This window comes from Bubalus kerabau, chromosome X, assembly GCF_029407905.1.
Source record: "Bubalus kerabau isolate K-KA32 ecotype Philippines breed swamp buffalo chromosome X, PCC_UOA_SB_1v2, whole genome shotgun sequence".
NCBI classification, from domain to species: domain Eukaryota; kingdom Metazoa; phylum Chordata; class Mammalia; order Artiodactyla; family Bovidae; genus Bubalus; species Bubalus kerabau.
In genome coordinates this window covers 9,468,365-9,490,425 of record NC_073647.1, presented here as the reverse complement: position 1 = coordinate 9,490,425, position 22,061 = coordinate 9,468,365, and the positions used below count along the sequence as shown (strand labels likewise).

Sequence of the window (22,061 nt, the reverse complement as noted above, 5' to 3'; positions counted from 1 at the left end):
TTCCCCAACTCATTCTATGAGACTGTTATTATATTGATACCAAAAATCAGATAATGCCATCATGTGGGGAAAAAAAACTGCAGACCAGCATCTTTCATGAATATAGACTCAAAAGCCCTCAACAAAACTACTTGCAAACCAAATCCATCAACATATAGAAAGAATTATACACAATGACTAGCGTGGATTTATCCTAGGCATACAAGGATATATTAAGTTCAAAATAATGTATATACCATATTGAACAGAATTTAAGGATCATCTCAATAGACGCAGGGAAAAAAAGTGACCAATTTCACCATATTTTCATCAGAAACACTCAAATAGGAATAGAGTGAAACTTCCTCAGTCTGATAAAAGGCATCTACAAAGACCCCATAGCTAGCTAGCATCCTACCTAATCAGAGATAGAGGGGACATAACAAAAGGCAAAACGTCAAAACCCAAGTTGCCATAACACAAGGCCAATGTTTATGCCCCAAACAGAGCTGCAAAATATCTGAAGCAAATACTGTCAGAAATGAAAGGATAAATAGACAAACATTAATAATGGAATATTGCAACACACCTGTCTCAAAACCTGAAAATACTAGACAGAAAATCAGAAATATAGAAGAATCCAACAGTACCATCAACCAACAGTGTCTAACTGACATTTGTAGAACACTCTAGTCAACAGTGGGCTTCCCAAGTGGTGCTAGTGGTAAAGAACCCGCCTGCCAATGCAGGAGAAATAAGAGATGTGGGTTTGATCCTTGGGTCGGGAAGATCCCCTTGAGGAGTCCATGACAATCCACCCCAGTATTCTTGCCTGGAGAATCCTATGGACAGAGGAGCCTGGTGGGCTACAGTCCATGGGGTCACAAAGGGTCAGACACAACTAAAGGGACTTAGCAAGCACACAGTAGTCAACGGTAGAATATACATTCTTGTCACATGCACACAGAACATATGTCAAGATAGACCATTTCCTGTGCCAAAACAAATGTGAGCAAAAATTTTTTAATTGAAACCATGAAGAGTATGCTGCCCAACCACCCTAGAATCAAAGGAGAAATCAGTAACAGGAAGATAGTAAGAAAATCTCCAGGAAGCAACCTAGATATCCATCAGCAGACGAATGGATAAGAAAGCTGTGGTACATATATACCTGATGGAATATTACTCAGCTATTGAAAAGAATGCATTTGAATCAGTTCTAATGAGGTGGATGAAACTGTAGCCTATTATACAGAGCGAAGTCAGAAATAAAAATACCAATACAGTATATTAATGCATATATATGGAATTTAGAAAGATGGTAATGATGACCCTATATGCGAGATAGCAAAAGAGACACAGATGTAAAGAACAGATTTTTGGACTCTGTGGGAGAAGGCAAGGGTGGGATGATTTGAGAGAGTATCATTAAAACATGTATATTATCATATGTGAAACAGATCGCCAGTCCAGGTTCAATACATGAGATAGGGTGCTCAGGGCTGGTGCACTGGGATGACCCCGAGGGATGGGATGGGGAGGGAGGTGGGAGGGAGGGTCAGGATGGGGAGCACATGTACACCCATGGCTGATTCATGTGAATGTATGGCAAAAACCACCACAATATTGTAAAGTAATTAGCCTCCAATTAAAATAAATTAAAAAAAAAAAAGAAAATCTCCAAACACTTAGAAACAAATCAACATGCTGCTGCTGCTGCATCGCTTCAGTCGTGTCTGACTCTGTGCGACCCCATAGATGGCAACGCACCAGGCTCCCCCATCCCTGGGATTCTCCAGGCAAGAATATTGGAGTGGGTTGCCATTTCCTTCTCCAATGCATGAAAGTGAAAAGTGAAAGTGAAGTCGCTCAGTCGTGTCTGACTCCAGCGACCCCATGAACTGCAGCCTACCAGGCTCCTCCATCCATGGGATTTTCTAGGCAAAAGTACTGGAGTGGGGTGCCATTGCCTTCTCCAACAAATCAACATAAGTAATCCTTATCTCAAAGAGTAAGTCTCAAAGGAATTAAAAGACATTGAATTGAATAAAAATTAAAATAAACAGATCAAACTTTGAGAGATACAGCTAAAAAAGTACTGAGAGGAAATTTAAAGCACTGAATGCTTTGATGGTGGTCTCCCCTTATGTGCGGCAGATGTGTTCCAAGACTCTCAATGGATGCCTGAAATCACCCTATATATATTAAAACTATATTTTTTCCAATACAAACATACCTATGATAAAATTTAATTTATAGATTAGGCACAATAAAATAATATTAAAATAGGATTTTAATATACTGTAATAAAAGTTATGTGAATGTGGTCTTTCAAAGTGTCTTATTTTATAGATTTAAAGCCTTTTACATTTTAACTAAGCACTTATCATGCACAGTGGCCATAACTTTTACAGTTTGAGTTGCAAACCAGCAAAACCAGCACAAATTTTTCTTTCTTCACATTTTAACAGATAGACGATTCTTTCTTACCATAGATCTCAGCAACCTCAGCATAATTATCTCCTTTTCTTATCAAGTCTTACCTTTTCAATTTTCTTTTGAATTGCTTTCAGAAAAAGCTCTTTACAGCTTCTCTTTGGTATATCCAAATTGCCAGAGTCACTACTCTTGCACTTTGGGGGCCACTATTAAGTAAAATAAGGGTTACTTGAACACGAATACTGTGCTACCATGACAGTCAGCCCAATAATTGAGATGCCGACTAAGTGAGTAAGATGTGCTGGACAGAGGGATGATTCAGATCTCGGGTGGATGGAAAGGTGTGAGATTTCATCACACTACTCAGAACAGCTCCCAGTTTAAAACTTATGAATTATTTCTGGAATTTTTTATTTAACATTTTGAACCTTGTTCGACCATGTGTAACTGAAACTACAGAAAGTGAAAATACAGGTAAGGAGGAACTAGTGTATTAGAAGAAAGAAAAGGTCTCAAATCAATGCCCCAAAGCACTAACTTAAACTAGAAACAAACCCAAAGCAAGCAGAGGGAAGAAAATAAAGAGTGAAGTCAAGGAAATAAAGAAAACAGAAAAATGTAGAAAACAAATCAAACAAATCTGGTTATTTAAGATCAGCTGAACTCCAGCAAAACTGACAAGGAAAAAAAAAAAAAAACAAGATACTTCATCAAAGAGAATAATATGGATAAACACATGAAAAGATATTCAGCACATCACCAACTCCGTGACATGGATTTGAGCAAACTGTGGGAGATACTGAAGGACAGGGAAGCCTGGTGTGCTGCAGTCCATGGGGTCTCCCAGAGTCAGATACAACTTAGTGACCAAACAACACCAACTAGTGAAATGCAAATTAAGACCACAATGAAATATCACTACACACCTATGAGTGTACTACAAACATTTAGTTGTACCCTTTAAATCAGTAAGTTTTATCATATTTGAATTATCTCAATAAAGCCTTGAAAATAAATAAAATCAAGCAGTGCTCTCTTCAAAATCATGATAGTTCCAAATGCTTGTAAGAATAAATTGAAACTGGTCTCTCATCTTTTGCTGTTGGAAATGTAAAAATGGTACAGTTACTCTTCAAAACAGTTGGCAGTTTCTTTGGCGGGGTGGGGGGAACCTAAGTACATGTTTACCATAACACCAAGAAATCACGTTATCACGTTCCTCAGCACTTATCTTAGAGAAGTGAAAGCTTTGGTCCACACAAAACCCTATACACATACTTACACAGAAACCTACCTATACACAAACTTGTTTAGTCACTAAGTCATGTCCAACTCTTTTGTGACCATAGCCCACCAGGCTCCTCTGTCCATGGAATTCTCCAGGTAAGAATACTGGAGTGGGTTGCCATGTCCTCCTCCAGGGGATCTTTCCAACCCAGGGATCAAGCCTGCATCTCCTGCATTGACAGGCAGGTTCTTTACCACTAGTGCCACCAAACACTGATAAATGTGATGTTATTCTTTGGCAGACTCCAGTGCAATCTTTAGATATACTTTGGTGGTGGTGTTTCTTTTCCAAATAGCCTGCTGCTGCTGCTAAGCCGCTTCAGTCATGTCTGACTCTGTGCGACCCCATAGACGGCAGCCCACCAGGCTCCCCCGTCCCTGGGATTCTCCAGGCAAGAACACTGGAGTGGGTTGCCATTTCCTTCTCCAATGCATGAAAGTGAAAAGTGAAAGTGAAGTCGCTCAGTCGTGTCCGACTCTTAGCGACCCCATGGACTGCAGCCTACCAGGCTCCTCCATCCATGGGATTTTCTAGGCAAAAGTACTGGAGTGGGGTGCCATTGCCTTCTCCAACAAATCAACATAAGTAATCCTTATCTCAAAGAGTAAGTCTCAAAGGAATTAAAAGACATTGAATTGAATAAAAATTAAAATAAACAGATCAAACTTTGAGAGATACAGCTAAAAAAGTACTGAGAGGAAATTTAAAGCACTGAATGCTTTGATGGTGGTCTCCCCTTATGTGCGGCAGATGTGTTCCAAGACTCTCAATGGATGCCTGAAATCACCCTATATATATTAAAACTATATTTTTTCCAATACAAACATACCTATGATAAAATTTAATTTATAGATTAGGCACAATAAAATAATATTAAAATAGGATTTTAATATACTGTAATAAAAGTTATGTGAATGTGGTCTTTCAAAGTGTCTTATTTTATAGATTTAAAGCCTTTTACATTTTAACTAAGCACTTATCATGCACAGTGGCCATAACTTTTACAGTTTGAGTTGCAAACCAGCAAAACCAGCACAAATTTTTCTTTCTTCACATTTTAACAGATAGACGATTCTTTCTTACCATAGATCTCAGCAACCTCAGCATAATTATCTCCTTTTCTTATCAAGTCTTACCTTTTCAATTTTCTTTTGAATTGCTTTCAGAAAAAGCTCTTTACAGCTTCTCTTTGGTATATCCAAATTGCCAGAGTCACTACTCTTGCACTTTGGGGGCCACTATTAAGTAAAATAAGGGTTACTTGAACACGAATACTGTGCTACCATGACAGTCAGCCCAATAATTGAGATGCCGACTAAGTGAGTAAGATGTGCTGGACAGAGGGATGATTCAGATCTCGGGTGGATGGAAAGGTGTGAGATTTCATCACACTACTCAGAACAGCTCCCAGTTTAAAACTTATGAATTATTTCTGGAATTTTTTATTTAACATTTTGAACCTTGTTCGACCATGTGTAACTGAAACTACAGAAAGTGAAAATACAGGTAAGGAGGAACTAGTGTATTAGAAGAAAGAAAAGGTCTCAAATCAATGCCCCAAAGCACTAACTTAAACTAGAAACAAACCCAAAGCAAGCAGAGGGAAGAAAATAAAGAGTGAAGTCAAGGAAATAAAGAAAACAGAAAAATGTAGAAAACAAATCAAACAAATCTGGTTATTTAAGATCAGCTGAACTCCAGCAAAACTGACAAGGAAAAAAAAAAAAAAACAAGATACTTCATCAAAGAGAATAATATGGATAAACACATGAAAAGATATTCAGCACATCACCAACTCCGTGACATGGATTTGAGCAAACTGTGGGAGATACTGAAGGACAGGGAAGCCTGGTGTGCTGCAGTCCATGGGGTCTCCCAGAGTCAGATACAACTTAGTGACCAAACAACACCAACTAGTGAAATGCAAATTAAGACCACAATGAAATATCACTACACACCTATGAGTGTACTACAAACATTTAGTTGTACCCTTTAAATCAGTAAGTTTTATCATATTTGAATTATCTCAATAAAGCCTTGAAAATAAATAAAATCAAGCAGTGCTCTCTTCAAAATCATGATAGTTCCAAATGCTTGTAAGAATAAATTGAAACTGGTCTCTCATCTTTTGCTGTTGGAAATGTAAAAATGGTACAGTTACTCTTCAAAACAGTTGGCAGTTTCTTTGGCGGGGTGGGGGGAACCTAAGTACATGTTTACCATAACACCAAGAAATCACGTTATCACGTTCCTCAGCACTTATCTTAGAGAAGTGAAAGCTTTGGTCCACACAAAACCCTATACACATACTTACACAGAAACCTACCTATACACAAACTTGTTTAGTCACTAAGTCATGTCCAACTCTTTTGTGACCATAGCCCACCAGGCTCCTCTGTCCATGGAATTCTCCAGGTAAGAATACTGGAGTGGGTTGCCATGTCCTCCTCCAGGGGATCTTTCCAACCCAGGGATCAAGCCTGCATCTCCTGCATTGACAGGCAGGTTCTTTACCACTAGTGCCACCAAACACTGATAAATGTGATGTTATTCTTTGGCAGACTCCAGTGCAATCTTTAGATATACTTTGGTGGTGGTGTTTCTTTTCCAAATAGCCTGCTGCTGCTGCTAAGCCGCTTCAGTCATGTCTGACTCTGTGCGACCCCATAGACGGCAGCCCACCAGGCTCCCCCGTCCCTGGGATTCTCCAGGCAAGAACACTGGAGTGGGTTGCCATTTCCTTCTCCAATGCATGAAAGTGAAAAGTGAAAGTGAAGTCGCTCAGTCGTGTCCGACTCTTAGCGACCCCATGGACTGCAGCCTACCAGGCTCCTCCATCCATGGGATTTTCTGGGCAAGAGTACTGGAGTGGGCTGCCATTGCCTTCTCCATCCAAATAGCCTAGGACTAGACTATTTCAGCATGCAGATCAATTCCTTTACAAACAGTAAAACATAAAATACAACCTCGGATGAAAATATAAAAATAACAGCACTGAATAAATTGATTTCTGAAATATTTACTAAAACAGCAGCCAGTATCCAGTAGTATATCATCCAATATCTTCCTGTAATGAGAGAATCTGAGCCAAAGACGTTTTCACCTTCAATGTATTTTTGGAACGTATATTTATGAACCAAATCTGTGTTGTTCATCGAAAAGTAGTTGTTTGGGAATTTGTTATGCTCTACTAAATGAGAGTATAAAGGCAAAAAATATAGTCCATTATGAATATAAACACTCTTTCTTGCCTCCTCCTTTTGTTTCTCTCCTTACTCAGTACTGGGTAATGCCCTTGGGAGATACAAAAAGATAAAGGAATGGACCCTACCCTGAGGGAGTTTATAGTCTGGTGGATGTAACACATCTCTGAGAAGTAAAACAATGCAATAAATATGATAAGGTTGCTGATGAGTACTCTAGGAACTTAGAGGTTGGGATTCGTGGGTCACCAAGAAAGACTAGATCTGAATCAGGACTTAAGGTATGGCTAAGATTTGGAGAGGCAGCAGGGAGATGAAGGGCATTCCAGCCAGATGGAACAAAGTGACCAATGGTTCTATAGAGTCAAGAATGTGTAAAGCACATCTGGGGGACAATAGCTAGAATGGGGGAGGGGTCTAAGTTGAAGAATAGGAAAGAATGCAGCTGGGTCAAGATTAAGGATGCTATTCCATATTAAGGAGCTTTGGCCTGAGCCCATTAACTACTAAAGTAGCCAACTGCATCAGAATCACCTGGGGAAGACAGTTTAAAATGAATTATAGCCCCAACCTCAGTAACTCTCATTCAATAGGTTTAGGGCTGGGTCCAGGAAATCTGCATTTTCAACAAGTATTACTCCACCACTTCCCCAAACGCATTCTGATAGAATGTAAGAAGTCCTTTGGGCAATAGAAAATCTCAATGGAAAGCCAATTAAAGGTTTTTTTTCAAGGGGGAAGTCTATAATGATAGAGCAGTGATTCAGAAAAATAAATCCTCTAGGTATATGCTCAGTAGATTGAAGGAGAAGATGATAAGGAAAGCCAGACAGATGGCTTTACAACAGTCCAGGTGTTAAGTCTAACCACTGATTGATCCATCCCTTTGTTCCCAGGGCCTGGCATAGAGTCTGGTACATAGTAATTCACTCAGAGGCAGAGAAGCTAATGAAGCTTATGCTTCAGAGTCCCTTTACTCAGACCCTTTCCCAGACCATCTCCCTTTTTACTTCAAAAGGTTCATGTTCACACCTATTTTTGAATTCTTTCACTTAAAGAAGGCTCCCAAAGTTGTATAAAGCCTCACACGCCACAAAACTCTGGATCCAATCCTACACTCAGTGTTTATTGAACTCAAAGATTAGACAAATCATTTAGTGATTTTTCCTTCTTACTAGAACCCCTTTCCTCAGTTTATTCTCAATGCAACAGATATGGCTTTTGTTTCGACAGCATCAGCCTATCATTCACATACCACTCCTCTGCCCAAACTCTCCAGTCTCAGAGTAAAAGCCAAATATTTACAATGGCTCTAAGGAAGGACTGGTGCTGAAGCTGAAACTCCAGTACTTTGGCCACCTGATGCAAAGAAATGACTCATTGGAAAAGACCCTGATGCTGGGAAAGATGGAGGGCAGGAGAAAGGGACGACAGAGAATCAGACGGTTGGATGGCATCACCGATTTGATGGACATGAGTTTGAGCAAACTCCAGGAGTTGGTGATGGACAGGGAAGCCTGGTGCACTGCAGTCCATGGGGTCACAAAAGTTGGACACAACTGAGTGAACCGAACCGAAGGACCTATACAGCCCTGTTACTTCTGATCTTCTCTCTCCTCCTCTGTTCTGCTCACTGTGCTCCAGTTACTATATGTTGGCCTTCCTGTTGTTCCTTGACCATGGCAAGAATATTCATGTACCAAGGCCTTTGAGATTTCTGTTCCCTTTGCCTAGAATGCTCTTCCCTACAAATATTCTTAGGGCTCACTCACTCCTCCAAAGTGAGAGTGAAAGTGGCTTAGTCGTGTCTGACTCTTTGCAACCTAATGGACTATAGTCCATGGAATTCTCCAGGCCAGAATACTGGAGTGGGTAGCCTTTCCCTTCTCCAGGGGATCTTCCCAACCCTGGGATTGAACCCAGGTCTCCCTCATTGCAGGCAGATTCTTTACCAGCTGAGCCACAAGGGAAAGCTCTACTCAAATGTCACCTTCTCGATGACATCTTTTTTGACCATCTTCTCTAAACTGCAATCTTACACACATATTCCTTGTACCACTTCCTCAGCTTTTATATTTCTCAACACTTATTACTATACAGCTGAACCTTGCCACATAGCAGTTGGAGCACTGACCCTTTGCATGATCAAAATTTCACATATAACTTTAAAGTTGGACATCCACATCTGTGGTTCCACATCCATGGATCCAACCAACCATTGGATCATGTAGTACTGTACGACATATTTATTGAAAACAAGTCCCCATATAAGTGGACCCATGCAGTGCAAGCCTGTGTTGTTCAGGGGTCAACTGTGTAAGATTCCAATTTTTATTTACCTTTTACCATTCAAAATGTAAGCTCCATGAGGACAGAGAGATTTGTCTTTTGTTTGCAGTTATCTACCACTTGGAACAATATCACATACATAAAAGATGCTCAAGATGTTCAAAAAAGTCATCAGTGAATGAAGGCCACTTTTAGCTGTGTGAACTTGGATAAATCACCCAACATAAGCCTCAGTTCTCCCGTCTATAAAAGTAGATAGCAGAACCTACTTGATTTAGTAATAAAAACCACATCTCTGTAGAGAGTGGTCCTTTTAAGCAAGCAATTTGTTCTCAGGGAGAGGTTTTGAAGCCTTTCCAACTCCTGAATAAAGATGGAAACAAAACATTTTTAAAAAGAAAAGCAAAACAAAAATAACATCACCTACTTCATAGTAATCTTCTGAGGTTTAACATTAGATAACTTGTTTACATTTGCTTCTGAATGTTACACCGATGAAGTAGTCAATAAACATTAATAGGAGTTCTTAATAACTTAATGAAAAAACATCACCTACTCAACCTCCATGGAAGACCAGCCTAATCTAGGCATAATGCACTTAGTCATCTACAGAGTTGTGACTGCAGAAGTTACTTTCATTTCTGTTCTTCCTTCCACTGATGAATGCTGCTGACATGTACAGAGGCAGAAAGACACATACAGATAAACAGATGTGACACACCAGAAGCCTAGCCATGACGTGGTCCCAGGCAAGAATGGGAACCTGTCTTGTTTCGGAGACACATGAACAGGCATCCAAGTGACATGTACATTTTATTTGTGAAGAGTCAATCACAGCAGGAGCCCAGCTAAAAGAAACTCACCACCCCAACACATATACACACCTGGTATGCATATCAAAAAAGCCTTCTCTGTATTCCCAAGGAATCATGAGAGTCTGAATCAGGAACAAGCTTACTCATGCAGAGAGGAGTCATAACTATTGGCATCATATGATCATTACCCAATCACTATCACCCTATAAATGATAGCCAGCCTCTTTCACACACTGAGCTCAGTCAGAACCTAACAGGACTGGTGCTGTTTCCAACATCTGTTCTGGGACTCCATCCTGACTCTTCATTGTCCAGTTATAGGCTATAGATGTGGGTCTGCCTGGAAGGAAAGGAGCTAAGGGAAAAAGATTCATTCACACTGTCATGTTACAATCTGCTCCTGACAAATGTGTGGGTCCGGCCTTGAGATCAGAAGCTTCCTCCTTATTTTCTCTGCATCTACTTAGAGAGTAGGTTTCTGTACACACTGAACAACAACAATTGCTAGCTACCATTTGCTTAGCAATTACTATATTTGACAGGGCTTCCCAGGTGGCACTAGTAGTGAAGAACCTGCCTGCCAATGCAGGAGACACAGGTCCCATCCCTGGGTGGGGAAGATCCCCTGGAGAAAGAAATGGCAACCCATTCCAGTATTCTTGCCTGGAAAATCCCATGGACAGAGGAGCCTGGTGGGCTACTGTCCATGAGGTCACAAAAAGTCTGATACGACTGAGCATCTGAGCACAGCACATGTATGAAACGCTATATTATGGCTTTTATACTCATTGTTCTTAATCCTTCAGTAACATTTTTGGTAGGTAGCACTGTCCCTATTTCAAACAAAGAGGGAAACTGAACTGACTTATAAAGACTAATTGATTTACATAAGGTCACATGGCTAGTTAAGTGATAAAGCCAGGACTCAAATAGATCTGCCTGGCCCCCAACCTATATTTGTCACTATATAACATTCCCATTCCAGAAAAAAAGCATTTAATCACATGCATGAAACTAACTTTCAGATCTAAAGTCCGTATCAGTTAGGCAATATGAAAGGTACCAAGGAAAGACTGAGAGCAGTTTCATCTAACTCAGAAAATAAGAGCAACTGCATTTGGTTCTGGATTATAAGCCCACTCCTGATTTAGCCCTTCTGTAGCTGTGAGAAAGGTCAATGTTCATGTTCCCATATTAATTTGCTCCTTCTTGGTTACCTAAAAGAATCTGTCTTAAAAAAAAAAAAAATAGGGAATTCCCTGGCAGTCCAATGGTTAAGACTTCACCTTCCAATGGAGGGGTTGTGGGTTCATCCCTGGTCAGGGAGGTAAGATCCCACATGCCTCAGGGCCAGAAAACCAAAGCATGAAACAGAAGCAATATTATAAAAAACTTTCAATAAAAGCTTTAAAAATGGTCCATATTAAAAAAAAAATCTTTTAAAAAACAAGCAAACAACAACAAAAAAAGAATCTGTCTACTGATCCTTACATCCTAAGCAGCCATGTTCAGTATGCTGTGTATCAGCCTGCCTCCACCCAGGAGAAACAAATGACATAAGGATTTTAACACGGGAAGTTTAACACAAAGAATTATTCACTACAACAGGAGACTGCAGTAACTAGGGACTGGTTAGGATGAAATGAAGACAATTCTAAAGACAGAAATAGTGCATATAAAGAGCAATTGCCATCCCTAAAGGTAAGATAGAATGCCCAAGCAGGAGTTTGTCCCTATCCCCAGAGCCACCCCCGACCCCCCACAGGTCTGAGATCCAGATATGGATGGAGAGGAGCTATCCAGGACTGAACAGATGGCAGAGAAGTTGCTGTGGTGCCACATCAGTAAAACTTGCTAGAAATCAGCTCTTTGGAACTTTCAAAAACTCACTCAATGTGGTTTCATGGGAAGTATCTCTCATCATAGACACTTCCCTACAAAACCACCTAAGAGGGGGTTACCAGAGTAAGGTTTCAACAGCTGCGAACTACTGGATCCCACACTGCAGAAGCCACCCACACTACAGGAGCCAGACACTGGGGAAGCCTCCAGCCCTGTACGAGTCTATTGTTTGGGTTACATATGAAACAGAAAGTTAAATTTCTTCTAATATCTCTTTAGTACCTGCTGAAAAAAACTTGATATCATGATAACTAGAAAAAGAAAGCCATTTTAAAAGGCCAATATTCATTCTCACAGATCAGACAATAAGAATATATAGAGAGCTCAAAATAAAAAAACTCATACTGTCAGATCTATTAAACCTGGGAGGTTCCTGAGCAGCCTGTTTTTCCTGGCTCTAGCTTCTACCCAATGCTATGTCTTCTCTCCTTTTCTCCTCTGCCTCCTGCCCAGAAAAAAAAAAAAAAAACAACTTGATAAATGTATCTTTGTAATTTTAATTTGGTCTGATTCTAGTTAGTAATAAATATGCATTATAGAAAAAATTGGAAAAGTCAGCACTTTTATAGAAGAAAACTCAGAACATTCCCCAATTCAATCCAAGAGATAAGCACAATTAACATTTTAATGTCTGTCCTTCAACACATATAGAAAATAGATATGTATGTGTGTGTGTATATATATCCCAAACACATGCACACATATAAGCACACAAACCCTTGCATGCATCCCACATCTATGTATACACATTTATATAGATAGATGTATAAGTAGATATAAAAATGGAAATATTTTTATAAATGAAAGGATACAAATACTAAGCATCCTTTTGGTTTTTTATTCTATAAGACTAAGAGCATTCTATATCACCCACAAAAGAACAAGGAAAACACCTTGGTTACTCATGAATTGTTAATCCTTAACAATGTGACAGTATTTCACAGTGGGTAAGGGCAGGGTTCAACGAGCAATTTGACAAACAACAGCCCCCTCTGTTTTTATAAATAAATTTTATTGGAGGACAGTCATATCCATTAATTTATACATTGTTTACGGCTACTTTTATGCTACAACAGCATTGTTGAGTAATTGGAACAGAGATCATATGGCCTGCAAAACCTAAAACACTTACCATTTGACCTTTTACAGAAAAACTTGCAAGTCCTCAATTAAGAGTATGGAATCTATAGTTAGCCTGCCTGTGCTAAAATTCCAGCTCTAACCCTGACTGACTGTGTGCCTGGGGCGAATCACTTCAACTCTGGAGCTCAGTTTCCTATCTTTATAAAATGGAAATAAAAGCACTTACTTCACAGGGCTATTGGAAAGATTAAATGAAACAAACTGCTTACAGGCTTCCATGGTGGCTCAGTGGTATAGAATCCACCTGCCATGCAGGAGACACAGGTTCAATCCCTGGGTCAGGAAGATCTCCTAGAGAAAGAAGAGGCAACACACTCCAGTATTCTTGCTAGAGGAATTCCATGGACAGAGGAGCCTGGTGGGCTACAGACCATGGGGTCCGAGTCTGACATGACTTAGCAACTAAACAACAACAACGGTGCTTACAACTGTTACAAAGTTAAAATCTAATGAAAGCTTGTTATTGTTTGTTTATAAGCACACCAAATATCAGCAAAAGCAATCACACACAGTGTATCATTGGTCCTCTACCATACTCTGGAGGGATGGACCTCATCAACTGTATCCTTCTTTGGTTTTTCTTTTAGAACACAAAATGGAGGCTTTGAGTAAGAGGAAATCAGGCTTTTTATATAAAAATGAAAGCATGCCATCTCTTTCCCTTAGGATAAGCCCTAGAACAGGAAACTGAATCCCTCGTCCATTTAGTAGGCAGAGCCAAGGAGAGAGCAGCAAAAGAGCCTTAAAACAAACCTAGATCTGGACATGAATATATAATGTGCTTCACTATATACAAGCTGCAGTAATTCGCCCTAATCTCAAATAACAGCACCATTTCAGCATAGTGAGGAGGCTCTGTTTAAATCAAGATGACACCTTCCCAGCAATATCATTACACAGAGGTATGGTGACACACTCTCTTCACCTACCAACTAATTTAAAAGCGATAAAACAAAAATGGTGGGGCATCCCTAATGGTTCGGTGGCTAAAACTTCACATTCCCAATGCAGGGGGCTGAGTTCAATCCCTGATGAGGGAACTAGCTCTCACATGCCGCAATTAAGAGTTCACATGCTGCAACTAAGACCTGGCACAGCAGAATAATATTGTTAATTAAAACAAAAATGGTAATAATGATAAAGAAGTAGTTTGATTAGGGTTACCAACTAGGTATTTTTATATCATAATTTATTTTCTCAAGCCTATTTCTCATAAGCTTTAAATAACAAGTTTTTTCTTAAAATTCAGTATCTTTTTCTGATGGTATTAGCAACTACAAAAGTAGTATAATGAAGGTTTATCTGGATAAATTGCTTTGGATAAACAAAATAAATCCAGGAAATCTAGATACTAAATTATTTGCATCTTTTGAAGTTGCCTTGTTTTTAAGCAGCAAAGGAGAAATGAACAGGAGTTTTGTTCTCTTCACTTTAGTAGTTTTCATTCCCTCTCCCTTGACTCTTCTTACCAACAGATATAGATGGGCAGGTGGCTGGAGGTGGCATGGCAAAGAATGGGACACAATATGGTACTGTAGTGATTACCCTCTATACAAATTGATGCTCAGAATTTTTACTGGGTTTTGGTTTCTAGTTCAGATAAAAATGGGTACAGTATTTTACACTGTAAAGACAGGACAATGATTTGTGTTTCACAATCTCTGCATCTGAATTCATGTTCTTATGATCATTGTTCCTAGAACCATTCCTCTCGGGAATATGGGGCTATTCCTTTGGGCCACAGCAGGCAGATGAAAATGTGAAAGTATATGATATGGTAGGCTCATATCCTCAAACACTGCACTTAGATGACAAGTATGGTCTGTTTCACCAGCATGTGATACAAATATGGCTGCAATTCTCACAGAATAGTTCCATTTATACATCAGGGAACTTTGTGGGCATCTAGGTGAAACCCTCCAGAGAAGGCAATGGCACCCCACTCCAGTACTCTTGCCTGGAAAATCCCATGGATGGAAGAGCCTGGTAGGCTGCAGTCCATGGGGTCGCTGAGGGTCGGACACGACTGAGCGACTTCACTTTCACTTTTCACTTTCATGCATTGGAGAAGGAAATGGCAACCCACTCCAGTGTTCTTGCCTGGAGAATCCCAGGGACAGGGAGCCTGGTGGGCTGCTGGCTATGGGGTTGCACCGAGTCAGACACGACTGAAGCGACTTAGCAGCAGCAGTTGAAACCCTCAAACATGACTACACCATTAGAGGGGCACACCATACCTCTTCCAACGTTGACTACTTTTGCTCTGGGTTATGGCTTTTTCCCCACTTCAATGCAAAAAGGCCTTCAGAGGAAAAAGAAATGCAAAAAGGCAGAATGTTTGTCTGAGGAGGCTTTACAAATAGCTGAGAAAAGTAGAGAAGCTAAAGGCAAAGGAGAAAATGTACCCATATGAATGTAGAGTTCCAAAGAATAGCAAGGAGAGAGAAGAAAGCCTTCCTCAGTGATAAATGCAGAGAAATAGAGGAAAACAATAGAATGGGAAAGACTAGATATCTCTTCAAGAAAATTAGAGATATCAAGGGAACATTTTATGCACAGATGGGCTCAATAAAGGACAGAAATGGTAGGGACCTAAAAGAAGCAGAAGATATTAAAAAGAGGTGGCAAGAATATACAGAATAACTGTACAAAAAAGATTTTCACACCCCAGATAATCACAATGGTGTGATCACTCACCTAGAGCCAGACATCCTGGAATGTGAAGTCAAGTGGGCCTTAGGAAGTATCACTATGAACAAAGCTAGTGGAGGTGATGAAATTCCAGTTGAGCTATTTCAAATCCTGAAAAATGATGCTGTGAAAGTGCTGCATTCAATATGTCAACAAATCTGGAAAACTCAGCAGGGGCTACAGGACTGGAAAAGGTCAGTTTTCATTCCAATCCCAAAGAAAGGCAATGCCAAAGAATGCTCAAACTACTGCACAGTTGCACTCATCTCACACGCTAGTAAAGTCATGCTCAAAATTCTCCAAGCCAGGCTTCAGCAATATGTGAACCGAGAACTTCCAGACATTCAAGCTGGATTAAGAAAAGGCAGGGGAACCAGAGATCAAATTGCCAACATCACTGGATCATAGAAAAAGCAATAGAGTCCAAGAAAAACATCTGCTTTATTAACTACACCAAAGTTTTTGACTGTGTGGATCACAACAAACTGTGGAAAATTCTTCGAGATGGGAATACCAGGCCACCTTACCTGCTTCCTGAGAAATCTGTATGCAGGTCAAGAAGCAACAGTTATAACCAAACATGGAACAACAGACTGATCCAAAATTGGGAAAGGAGTATGTCAAGGCTGTATATTGTCACTGTGTTTATTCAACTTATTTGCAGAGTACATCATGTGAAATGCTGGGCTGGAAGAAGCACAAGCTGGAAACAAGATTGCTAGGAGAAATATCAATAACCTCAGATACACAGATGACACCACCCTTATGGCAGAAAGCAAAGAAGAACTAAAGAGCCTCTTGATGAAAGTGAAGGAGGAGAGTGAAAAAGTTGGGTTAAAACTCAACATTCAAAAAACGAGGATCATGACACCTGGTTCCATCACTTCATGGCAAATAGACAGGAAAACAATGGAAACAGTGAGACTTTATTTTCTTGGGCTCCAAAATCACAGCACATGGTGACTGCAGCCATGAAATTAAAAGACGCTTGCTCCTTGGAAGAAAACCTATGACCAACCTAGACAGTATATTAAAAAGCAGAGACATTACTGACAAAAGTCCATCTAGTCAAAGCTATGGTTTTTCCAGTAGTCATGTATGGATGTGAGAGTTGGCCCATAAAGAAGCTGAGCACTGAAGAACTGATGCTTTTGAACTGTGGTGTTGAGAAGACTCTTGAGGGTCCCTTGGACTGCAAGACGATCAAACGAGTCAATCCCAAAGGAAATCAGTCCTGAATATTCATTGGAAGGACTGATGCTGAAGCTGAAACTCCAATACTTTGGCCACCTGATGTGAAGAACCGACTCATTGGAAAAGACCCTGATGCTGAGAAAGATTGAAGGCAGGGAGAGAAGGGGACGACAGAGGATGAGATTGTTGGATGGCATCACCAACCTAATGGACATGAGTTTGAGCAAGCTCCGGGAGTTGGTGATAGACAGGGAAGCCTGGTGTGTGGCAGTCCATGGGGTCACAAGGAGTTGGACATGACTGAGCAACTGAACTGATTGCTCTTCCTGCAATTTGCTGTCCACCCATTTCTCCCTATGGAAACCTTGGTCATCTTCCAGATCCCAACTCAATAAAACTATCTTCATGAAGCCTCCTTCGATTCAAGAACATATCTCTAAAAGATATGACTATTGTTGTGATGAGATAGAGAATATGAGAAGCCAATAGAACTAGAATTAATGTGAATGTGAGGAACACTGAGATGGAGTTTCTGGGATAGAGATGGAAAGAAAGCTTTGAATTTTACATTGAGTTTTCTCCCCCTGAGTTTGCAGATTTCAGTTGAAGCTGTTATAAAAGTTGTAAACTTGTAAAATAACAGGATCTGCTTAAGACTAGACTGGATCAGAACAACAGAGAACTACCCCCAAACACAATTGGTAGAGCACAAGTAATAAGCAACAGTAGTTTACCACTGACAGACAGGAAAGCACATGGAGAGAGAGACCCTCTCCCCTTGTGGTGCAGGCATCGAGAGATGACTGAAACACTGAGAAAAAAAACCATCTGGTAATCCAACCCCTACTTGAAGCACAAGATAATAATAGCACACTGCTAGAAGAATTTGAAGACCATGATGTCCTGAAGGTATTTTATGTTAATAGATTCATTATATGAAATCAATTATGTGAAAGGAGAGAGTGAAAACGACAAGCATGAAAAGCTGAAGAATTTCAATAGAGATACAGATACAAAGGAGTCAACTGAAATTGCATGAACTTGTTTCACAAAAAGCCAACACAAGGACAGACACACTGGAATAGGCCCCATTAGACACATTAGAATAATGTCCCATTTTTACTTGATTACCTTTCTAAAGATTCTATTTCAGACCCAGTTTCACATGTAATGAGCTTGAAGTTGCCACTTCCTCCTAACAAGTAAGAACTGAACAGACTAAAAATATAGTAACTCTTCTTGGACCCATGAGAGACAGGAGGACATAGGGAAAGCTCCATGCCCCAAGTCTGGAGAAATATACAAGCAAATACAGGGAGTTGTGGCTTACTACAGCAGAGACTCATGAGCAGAACCACCATGAGAACCAATGCCAGGGTAGGAAAACCTAAACTACAACTGATGAACTGCTGAAGTCTCAGCATGGGAAATTGAGTTAAAAATTCCAAAAGACCCCAGTCATATTGTGGGTTCAAGACCTATAATATTGTGAGGCTTATCTCCAGCAGCTCAACCAGGTTCCCACAGTAAATACGGCAGGGGGTGGGGGGTGGGGCGGGGTGGGGGGAAATCCACTCAGGCTTCTGGGACGGTAGGGATAAAGGAACCATCCTGAAATACCCAGAGAACTCTGTTATTGAAAAGACCTGCCTTCTGGGGAAACTAGTAAGAGTCTAACTTGCTGGGCTATATCAGAGCCTAACTGACCTAAAGAAGGAAGATACTCAACTCCAGCCTACTCTAGTCATCTTCTCTCACCTAAGAGGGGTAGAAGGGGAAATTCTGAGAGGTAAATAGTCCAGAGGCATGGGCTCACTGAAAGGCTGAGGCCTAGTCATAGGATTATAGAATGCATCCTCTCCCCCAACATTTCACCACCACATTACCAAAGGCCTCTTTTTACCTGGTATATCATGTCTGGTTATCATGGGGAAATTACAATGTATAATAAAAGGCAAACAATAATAACTTGAAGAGACACCACAAGCGTCAGAACCAGATATGGCATGGATATTGGAACTATCAGACTGAGAATTTAAAACAACTATGATTACTATTAAAACATAACTTGAAGAGACATCACTCTAAGGGCTCTCAAGAATAGAGTAGACCAGAAGCAAGAACATATGGGCAATGTAAGCAGAGAGATGGAAATCCTAAGAACCAAAAGGAAATCCTAGAGATCAAAAACACTAACAGAAATGAAGAGAGCCTTGATAGGCATAGAAGACTGAAAACAGGCAAGAAAAGAATCTGAGCTAGAGAATGCATCAATAGAATCCTCAAAAACTGAAAAGCAAAGTGAACAAAGACTGAAAAAAGCCAGAATAACCAAAGGAATGTGGGACAATTACAGATGACAACATATCCATAATGGGAATACTAAAATGAGAAGATAGAAAATAGAAATATTTGAAACAATAAGGAACAAGAAGCTCCCAAAATGTATGTCAGACACCAAACCACAGATCCAGGAAATCCAGGAATCATCAAGCAGGATAAATTAAAAAAAAAAATCCTGCACCTAGGCTTTCTATAATTTGAAGATGATACAGCTAAGACAAAAGATCGTGAAAGAAGCCAGAGGAAAAAACACATTACCTACAGAGGGGGAAGAAAAAGATTTACATCTTATTACTCCTCAGAAACATGCAAAAAAGAAGAGAATGGAGAAAACATTTAATAAAGACTTTCTCATATGAACAAAAAATGAGGTAATTTGTTGCCAGTAGACCTGCCTTGGAAGAAATGTTAAAGGAGGTTCTTTAGAGAGATGGAAAATAATTAGAGGTCAAAAACTTGGATCTAAAGAAAGGAAGAGCATCAGAAAAGGAATAAGTGAAGGCAAAATAAAGACTTCCTTACTCTTAACAATGGACTGGTTGGATCTCCTTGCAGTCCAAGGAACTCTCAAGAGTCTTCTCCAACACCACAGTTCAAAAGCATCGATTCTTCGGTGTTCAGCTTTCTTCACAGTCCATCTCTCACATCCATGCATGACCACTGGAAAAACCATAGCCTTGACTAGATGGACCTTTGTTGGCAAAATAATGTCTCTGCTTTTCAATATGCTATCTAGATTGGTCATAACTTTTCTTCCAAGGAGTAAGCATGTTTTAATTTCATGGCTGCAGTCACCATCTGCAGTGATTTTGGAGCCCAAAAAAATAAAGTCTGACACTGTTTCCCAATTATTTCCCATGAAGTGATGGGACCAGATGCCATGATCTTCGTTTTCTGAATGTTGAGCTTTACACCAACTTTTATACTCTCCTCTTTCACCTTCATCAAGAGGCTTTTTAGTTTCTCTTCACTTTCTGCCATAAGCGTGGTGTCATCTGCATATCTGAGGTTATTCATATTTCTCCCGGCAATCTTGATTCCAGCTTGTGCTTCTTCCAGCCCAGCGTTTCTCATGATGTACTCCGCATATAAGTTAAATAAGCAGGGTGACAATATACAGCCTTGACATACTCCTTTTCCTATTTGGAACCAGTCTGTTGTTCCATGTCCAGTTCTAACTGTTGCTTCCTGACCTGCATACAAATTTCTCAAGAGGCAGGTCAGGTGGTCTCGTATTCCCATCTCTTTCAGAACTTTCCACAGTTTATTGTGATCCACACGGTCAAAGGCTTTGGCATAGTCAATAAAGCAGAAATAGATGTTTTTCTGGAACTCTCTTCCTTTTTCAATGATCCAGCGGATGTGGGCAATTTGATCTCTGGTTCCTTTGCCTTTTCTAAAACCAGCTTGAACATCAGGAAGTTCATGGTTCACATATTGCTGAAGCCTGGCTTGGAGAATTTTGAGCATGACTTTACTAGCATGTGAGATGAGTGCAACTGTGCAGTAGTTTCAGCATTCTTTGGCATTGCCTTTCTTTGGGATTGGAATAAAAACTGACCTTTTCCAGTCCTGTGGCCCCTGCTGAGTTTTCCAAACTTGCTGGCATATTGAGTGCAGCACTTTCACAGGATCATCTTTCAGGATTTGAAATACCTCAACTGGAATTCCATCACCTCCACTAGCTTTGTTCGTAGTGATGCTTTCTAAGGCCCACTTGACTTCACATTCCAGGATGTCTGGCTCTAGGTGAGTGATCACAGCATCGTGATTGGCCCTGAGATTTCTTTGGAAGGAATGATGCTAAAGCTGAAACTCCAGTACTTTGGCCACCTCATGCGAAGAGTTGACTCATTGGAAAAGACTCTGATGCTGGGAGGGATTGAGGGGCAGGAGAAGGGAATGACAGAGGATGAGATGGCTGGATGGCATCACGGACTCAATGGATGTGAGTCTGAGTGAACTCCAGGAGTTGGTGATGGACAGGGAGGCCTGGCGTACTGCAATTCATGGGGTCGCAAGGAGTCGGACATGACTGAGCGACTGAACTGAACTCTTAACAAAACAGTTTGCTCAAAATAATAATATCAACAATGCATTTATAGAAATAGGCATACTTCTGAGGTATTCCATATTTGGTTGTAGACCACTGAGGTGAAAATTGTAGCATGTCACATAAATTGTTTTGGTTTCCCAGGGTATGTGAAAGCTATGTTCATACTATACTGTGATGCATTGTGTCCAACAATATTACGTACACAACTTAATTTTAAAATACTCTATTACTAAAAATGCTAACCATCATCTGAGCCTTCAGTAAGTGGTAGCCTTTTGCTGGATGGTCTTGTCTCATTGCTCATGGCTGTTAGCTGATCAGGGTGCTGGCTGCTGAAGGTTGGGGTGGCTATGAAAATTTCTTAAAATAAAACAATGAAGTTTGTTGTATTGATTGACTCTTCCTTTCATGAAAGATTTCTCTGTAGCATGCAGTGCTGTTTAGATAGTATTAAAACCAGAGATCAAATTGGCAACATCCATTGGATCGTAGAGAAAGCAAGGGAATTCCAGAAAAACATCGACTTCTGCTTCATTGATTACTATAAAGACTTTGTGTGGATTTCACAACATACTGTGGAAAATTCTCCAAGTGATGGGAATACTAGACACCTTACCTGCCTCCTGCAAAACCTATATGCAGGCCAAGAAGCAACAGTTAAAACCAGACATGGAACAACCAACTGGCATTTAACTTATATGCAGAGTACACCATGTGAA

The 22,061-nt window shown here is 40.2% G+C and overlaps 1 long non-coding RNA gene across 1 annotated transcript in view; it reads right to left on the bottom strand.

Annotated features, from left to right (window-relative positions):
* Positions 1 to 22,061, bottom strand: part of LOC129639767 (uncharacterized) — a 60,886-nt gene that overhangs the window by 30,882 nt on the left and 7,943 nt on the right. The window contains exon 2 of the long non-coding RNA XR_008708591.1: positions 19,809 to 19,946. This is a non-coding gene — a long non-coding RNA (uncharacterized LOC129639767). The remainder of the gene's footprint in view (positions 1 to 19,808; positions 19,947 to 22,061) is intronic.